Raw genomic sequence first — 7,094 nt, forward strand, 5'->3', positions numbered from 1 at the left:
TACATTTTTATGCCTTACTATATAATGACATTTTTATGCCTTATTATACTATGACGTTTTATGACATTTTTATGCCATACTGTACTATTTCGTTTTTTGACATTTTTTGCCTTACTATACTATGAAATTTGATGTCTTATTATCCTATGACATTTTGTTACATTTTTATGCCATACTATACTATGACATTTTTTGACATTTTTTATGCCTTACTATAGTGTGACATTTTATGCCTTATATTAGTATGACATTTTATGACATTTTTATGCCTTACTATACTATGACGTTTTTTAATATTTTTTATGCCTTACTATATAATGACATTTTTATGCCTTATTATACTATGACGTTTTATGACATTTTTATGCCATACTGTACTATTTCGTTTTTTGACATTTTTCGCCTTACTATACTATGAAATTTGATGTCTTATTATCCTATGACATTTTATTACATTTTTATGCCATACTATACTATGACATTTTTTGACATTTTTTATGCCTTACTATACTATGACATTTTTTGACATTTTAATCCTTATTATACTATGACGTTTTTTTGACATTTTTATGCCTTACTATATAATGACATTTTTATGCCTTATTATACTATGACGTTTTATGACATTTTATGCCATACTATACTATGACATTTTTTGACATTTTTTGCCTTACTATACGATGATGTTTTTTTGACATTTTATGCCTTATTATACTATGACGTTTTATGACATTTTTATGCCATACTATACTATGACATTTTTTTGAAATTTTATGCCTTAGTATACTATGACATTTTTTGACATTTTTATGCCTTATTATACTATGACGTTTTTTTTGACATTTTATGCCTTACTATATAATGACATTTTATGCCTTATTATACTATGACGTTTTATGACATTTTTATGCCATACTGTACTATTTCGTTTTTTGACATTTTTCGCCTTACTATACTATGAAATTTGATGTCTTATTATCCTATGACATTTTATTACATTTTATACCATACTATACTATGACATTTTTTGACATTTTTTATGCCTTACTATAGTGTGACATTTTATGCCTTATATTAGTATGACATTTTATGACATTTTTATGCCTTACTATACTATGACGTTTTTTAATATTTTTTATGCCTTACTATATAATGACATTTTATGCCTTATTATACTATGACGTTTTATGACATTTTTATGCCATACTGTACTATTTCGTTTTTTGACATTTTTCGCCTTACTATACTATGAAATTTTATGTCTTATTATCCTATGACATTTTATGACATTTTTATGCCATACTATACTATGACATTTTTTGACATTTTTTATGCCTTACTATACTATGACATTTTTTGACATTTTAATCCTTATTATACTATGATGTTTTTTTGACATTTTAAGCCTTACTATATAATGACATTTTATGCCTTATTATACTATGACGTTTTATGACACTTTTATGCCATACTATACTATGACATTTTTTGACATTTTTTGCCTTACTATACGATGATGTTTTTTTGACAGTTTATGCCTTACTATATTATGACATTTTATGCCTTATTATACTATGACGTTTTATGACATTTTTATGCCATACTGTACTATTTCGTTTTTTGACATTTTTCGCCTTACTATACTATGAAATTTGATGTCTTATTATACTATGACATTTTATGACATTTTTATGCCTTACTGTACTATGTTGTTTTTTTAACATTTTTTGCCTTACTATACTATGCCTTTTTTTTTTTATTTATGTCTTATTATACTATGACATTTTATGACATTTTTATGCCTTACTGTACTATGTTGTTTTTTTAACATTTTTTGCCTTACTATACTATGCCTTTTTTTTTTTATTTATGTCTTATTATACTATGACATTTTATGACATTTTAATGCCATACTGTACTATTTCGTTTTTTGACAGCTTATACATCACTGTACCATGAGTTTTTATGCAATGTTATATCAAATGTGAAAAATAACATGTTCTGTGGTACAGTGATTAGAGCTCTTACCTTATAAAGATAAGGTTCTGGGTTCAAGTCCCATGTCTCTCCCTCTTTTCTGTGGAGTCCGCATGCTCTCACGATTATTTTTTCATTTCTTATTATACTATCCCTTTGATCGTTTATTATACCCTGGTCATTACCTGGAAACCTCTTTGGCACACTGGTTAAAGCTGTTGCTTTACAATAAGAAGGACGGTGGTTCAAATCCAGGTCTTGGTACGCTTCTCTGTGTAGTTTGCTTTTACTCAAATTCCCTTTTTATACTACACTATGAAATTTGATGCCTTATTAAACTATGACATTTTATGATATTTTCTATGCCTTACTTTACTATGACGTTTTTTGACATTTTTTTTGCCTTACTATACTATGATGTTTTATGACATTTTTTATGCCTTCCAGTACTATTTCATTTTTTGACATTGAATGCCTTATTATAGTATGACGTTTATGACATTTTTATGCCTTACAGTAATATGATATTTTTTTACTTTTTTTTGCCTTACTATACTATGATGTTTTATGACATTTTTTATGCCTTCCAGTACTATTTCATTTTTTGACATTGAATGCCTTATTATAGTATGACGTTTATGACATTTTTATGCCTTACAGTAATATGATATTTTTTTACTTTTTTTTTTCCTTACTATACTATGATGTTTTATGACATTTTTTATGCCTTCCAGTACTATTTCATTTTTTGACATTGAATGCCTTATTATAGTATGACGTTTATGACATTTTTATGCCTTACAGTAATATGATATTTTTTTACTTTTTTTTTGCCTTACTATACTATGACGTTTTTTTGACATTTTTTATGCCTTACTAGAGTATGCCTTTTTTTTTTTTATGCCTTACTGTACTATGACATTTTTTTACATTTTATGCCTTACTATATTATGACATTTTATGCCTTATTATACTATGACATTTTATGCCTCATTATACTATGACGTTTTATTACATTTTTATGCCATACTGTACTATTTCGTTTTTTGACATTTTTATGCCATGCTATACTATGACATTTTTTTGAAATTTTATGCCTTATTATACTATGACGTTTTTTTGACATTTTATGCCTTTCTATAGTGTGACATTTTATGCCTTATATTAGTATGACATTTTATGACATTTTTTTGCCTTACTATACTATGAAATTTTTTGACATTTTAATCCTTATTATACTTTGACGTTTTTTTGACATTTTATGCCTTTCTATATAATGACATTTTATGCCTTATTATACTATGACGTTTTATGACATTTTTATGCCATACTGTACTATGACGTTTTTTGACATTTTTTATGCCTTACTATATAATGACATTTTATGCCTTATTATACTATGACGTTTTATGACATTTTTATGCCGTACTGTACTATTTCGTTTTTTGACATTTTTCGCCTTACTATACTATGAAATTTGATGTCTTATTATCCTATGACATTTTATGACATTTTTATGCCATACTATACTATGACATTTTTTGACATTTTTTATGCCTTACTATATAATGACATTTTATGCCTTATTATACTATGACGTTTTATGACACTTTTATGCCATACTATACTATGACATTTTTTGACATTTTTTGCCTTACTATACGATGATGTTTTTTTGACATTTTATGCCTTACTATATTATGACATTTTATGCCTTATTATACTATGACGTTTTATGACATTTTTATGCCATACTGTACTATTTCGTTTTTTGACATTTTTCGCCTTACTATACTATGAAATTTGATGTCTTATTATCCTATGACATTTTATGACATTTTTATGCTGTACCATGAGTTTTTATGCAATGTTATATTAAATGTGAAAAATAACATGTTCTGTGGTACAGTGGTTAGAGCTCTTACCTTATAAAGATAAGGTTCTGGGTTCAAGTCCCATGTCTCTCCCTCTTTTCTGTGGAGTCCGCATGCTCTCACGATTATTTTTTCATTTCTTATTATACTATCCCTTTTGAGCGTTTACTATACCCTGGTCATTACCTGGAAACCTCTTTGGCACACTGGTTAAAGCTGTTGCTTTACAATAAGAAGGACGGTGGTTCAAATCCAGGTCTTGGCACGCTTCTCTGTGTAGTTTGCTTTTACTCAAATTCCCTTTTTATACTACACTATGAAATTTGATGCCTTATTAAACTATGACATTTTATGATATTTTCTATGCCTTACTTTACTATGACGTTTTTTGACATTTTTTTTGCTTTACTATACTATGATGTTTTATGACATTTTTTTGCCTTACTATACTATGATGTTTTATGACATTTTTTATGCCTTCCAGTACTATTTCATTTTTTGACATTGAATGCCTTATTATACTATGACATTTTTTTGAAATTTTATGCCTTACAGTAATATGATATTTTTTTACTTTTTTTTGCCTTACTGTACTATGACGTTTTTTTGACATTTTTTATGCCTTACTAGAGTATGCCTTTTTTTTTTATGCCTTACTGTACTATGACATTTTTTTACATTTTATGCCTGACTATATTATGACATTTTATGCCTTATATTAGTATGACGTTTTATGACATTTTTATGCCATACTATACTATGACGTTTTTTTGACATTTTATGCCTTACTATATAATGACATTTTATACCTTATTATACTATGACGTTTTATGACATTTTTATGCCATACTGTACTATTTCGTTTTTTGACATTTTTCGCCTTACTATACTATGAAATTTGATGTCTTATTATCCTATGACATTTTATGACATTTTTATGCCATACTATAATATGACGTTTTTTGACATTTTTTATGCCTTACTATAGTGTGACATTTTATGCTTTATATTAGTATGACGTTTTATGACATTTTTATGCCATACTATACTATGACATTTTTTTAAAATTTTATGCCTTATTATACTATGACATTTTTTGACATTTTTATGCCTTACTATACTATAACGTTTTTTTTGACATTTTATGCCTTACTATATAATGACATTTTATGCCTTATTATACTATGACGTTTTATGACATTTTTATGCCATACTATACTATGACATTTTTTGACATATTTTATGCCTTACTATAGTGTGACATTTTATGCCTTATATTAGTATGACGTTTTATGACATTTTTTTGCCATACTATACTATGACATTTTTTTGACATTTTATGCCTTACTATACTATGACATTTGATGTCTTATTATCCTATGACATTTTTTTACATTTTTATGTCATACTATACCATGACATTTTTTGACTTTTTTTTTGCCTTACTATACTATGACAGTTTTTGACATTTTTTTGCCTTACTATACTATGACGTTTTTTGACATTTTTTATGCCTTACTATAGTGTGACATTTTATGCCTTATATTAGTATGACGTTTTATGACATTTTTATGCCATACTATACTATGACATTTTTTTGAAATTTTATGCCTTACTATACTATGACATTTTTTGACATTTTTATGCCATACTATACTATGACGTTTTTTTTGACATTTTATGCCTTACTATATAATGACATTTTATGCCTTATTATACTATGACGTTTTATGACATTTTTATGCCATACTGTACTATTTCGTTTTTTGACATTTTTCGCCTTACTATACTATGAAATTTGATGTCTCATTATCCTATGACATTTTTTGACATTTTTTTGCCTTACTATACTATGACATTTTTTGACATTTTTATGCCTTACTATAGTGTGACATTTTATGCCTTATATTAGTATGACATTTTATGACATTTTTATGCCTTACTATACTATGACATTTTTTGACATTTTAATCCTTATTATAATATGACGTTTTTTTTACATTTTATGCCTTACTATATAATGACATTTTATGCCTTATTATACTATGACGTTTTATGACATTTTTTTGCCTTACTATACTATGACGTATTTTGACATTTTTATGCCTTATTATACTATGACGTTTTTTTTGACATTTTATGCCTTACTATATAATGACATTTTATGCCTTATTATACTATGACGTTTTATGACATTTTTTGACATTTTATGCCTTACTATACTATGACATTTGATGTCTTATTATCCTATGACATTTTATTACATTTTTATGTCATACTATACTATGACATTTTTTTGCCTTTTTTTTTGCCTTACTATACTATGACAGTTTTTGACATTTTTTTGCCTTACTATACTATGACGTTTTTTGACATTTTTATGCCTTACTATAGTGTGACATTTTTATGCCTTATATTAGTATGACGTTTTATGACATTTTTATGCCATACTATACTATAACATTTTTTTGAAATTTTATGCCTTACTATACTATGACATTTTTTGACATTTTTATGCCATACTATACTATGACGTTTTTTTTGACATTTTTATGCCTTACTATATAATGACATTTTTATGCCTTATTATACTATGACGTTTTATGACATTTTTATGCCATACTGTACTATTTCGTTTTTTTTGACATTTTTATGCCTTACTATATAATGACATTTTTATGCCTTATTATACTATGACGTTTTATGACATTTTTATGCCATACTATACTATGTCATTTTTTGACATATTTTATGCCTTACTATATAATGACATTTTAAGCCTTATTATAGTATGACGTTTTATGACATTTTTATGCCATACTGTACTATTTCGTTTTTTTGACATTTTTCGCCTTACTATACTATGAAATTTGATGTCTTATTATCCTATGACATTTTTTGACATTTTTTTGCCTTACTATACTATGACATTTTTTGACATTTTTATGCCTTACTATAGTGTGACATTTTTATGCCTTATATTAGTATGACATTTTATGACATTTTTATGCCTTACTATACTATGACATTTTTTGACATTTTAATCCTTATTATAATATGACGTTTTTTTTACATTTTATGCCTTACTATATTATGACATTTTTATGCCTTATTATACTATGACGTTTTATGACATTTTTTTGCCTTACTATACTATAACGTTTTTTTTGACATTTTTATGCCTTACTATAGTGTGACATTTTTATGCCTTATATTAGTATGACGTTTTATGACATTTTTTTG

The sequence above is a fragment of the Seriola aureovittata genome, chromosome 21 (genome assembly GCF_021018895.1).
Source record: "Seriola aureovittata isolate HTS-2021-v1 ecotype China chromosome 21, ASM2101889v1, whole genome shotgun sequence".
Lineage (NCBI taxonomy): Eukaryota > Metazoa > Chordata > Actinopteri > Carangiformes > Carangidae > Seriola > Seriola aureovittata.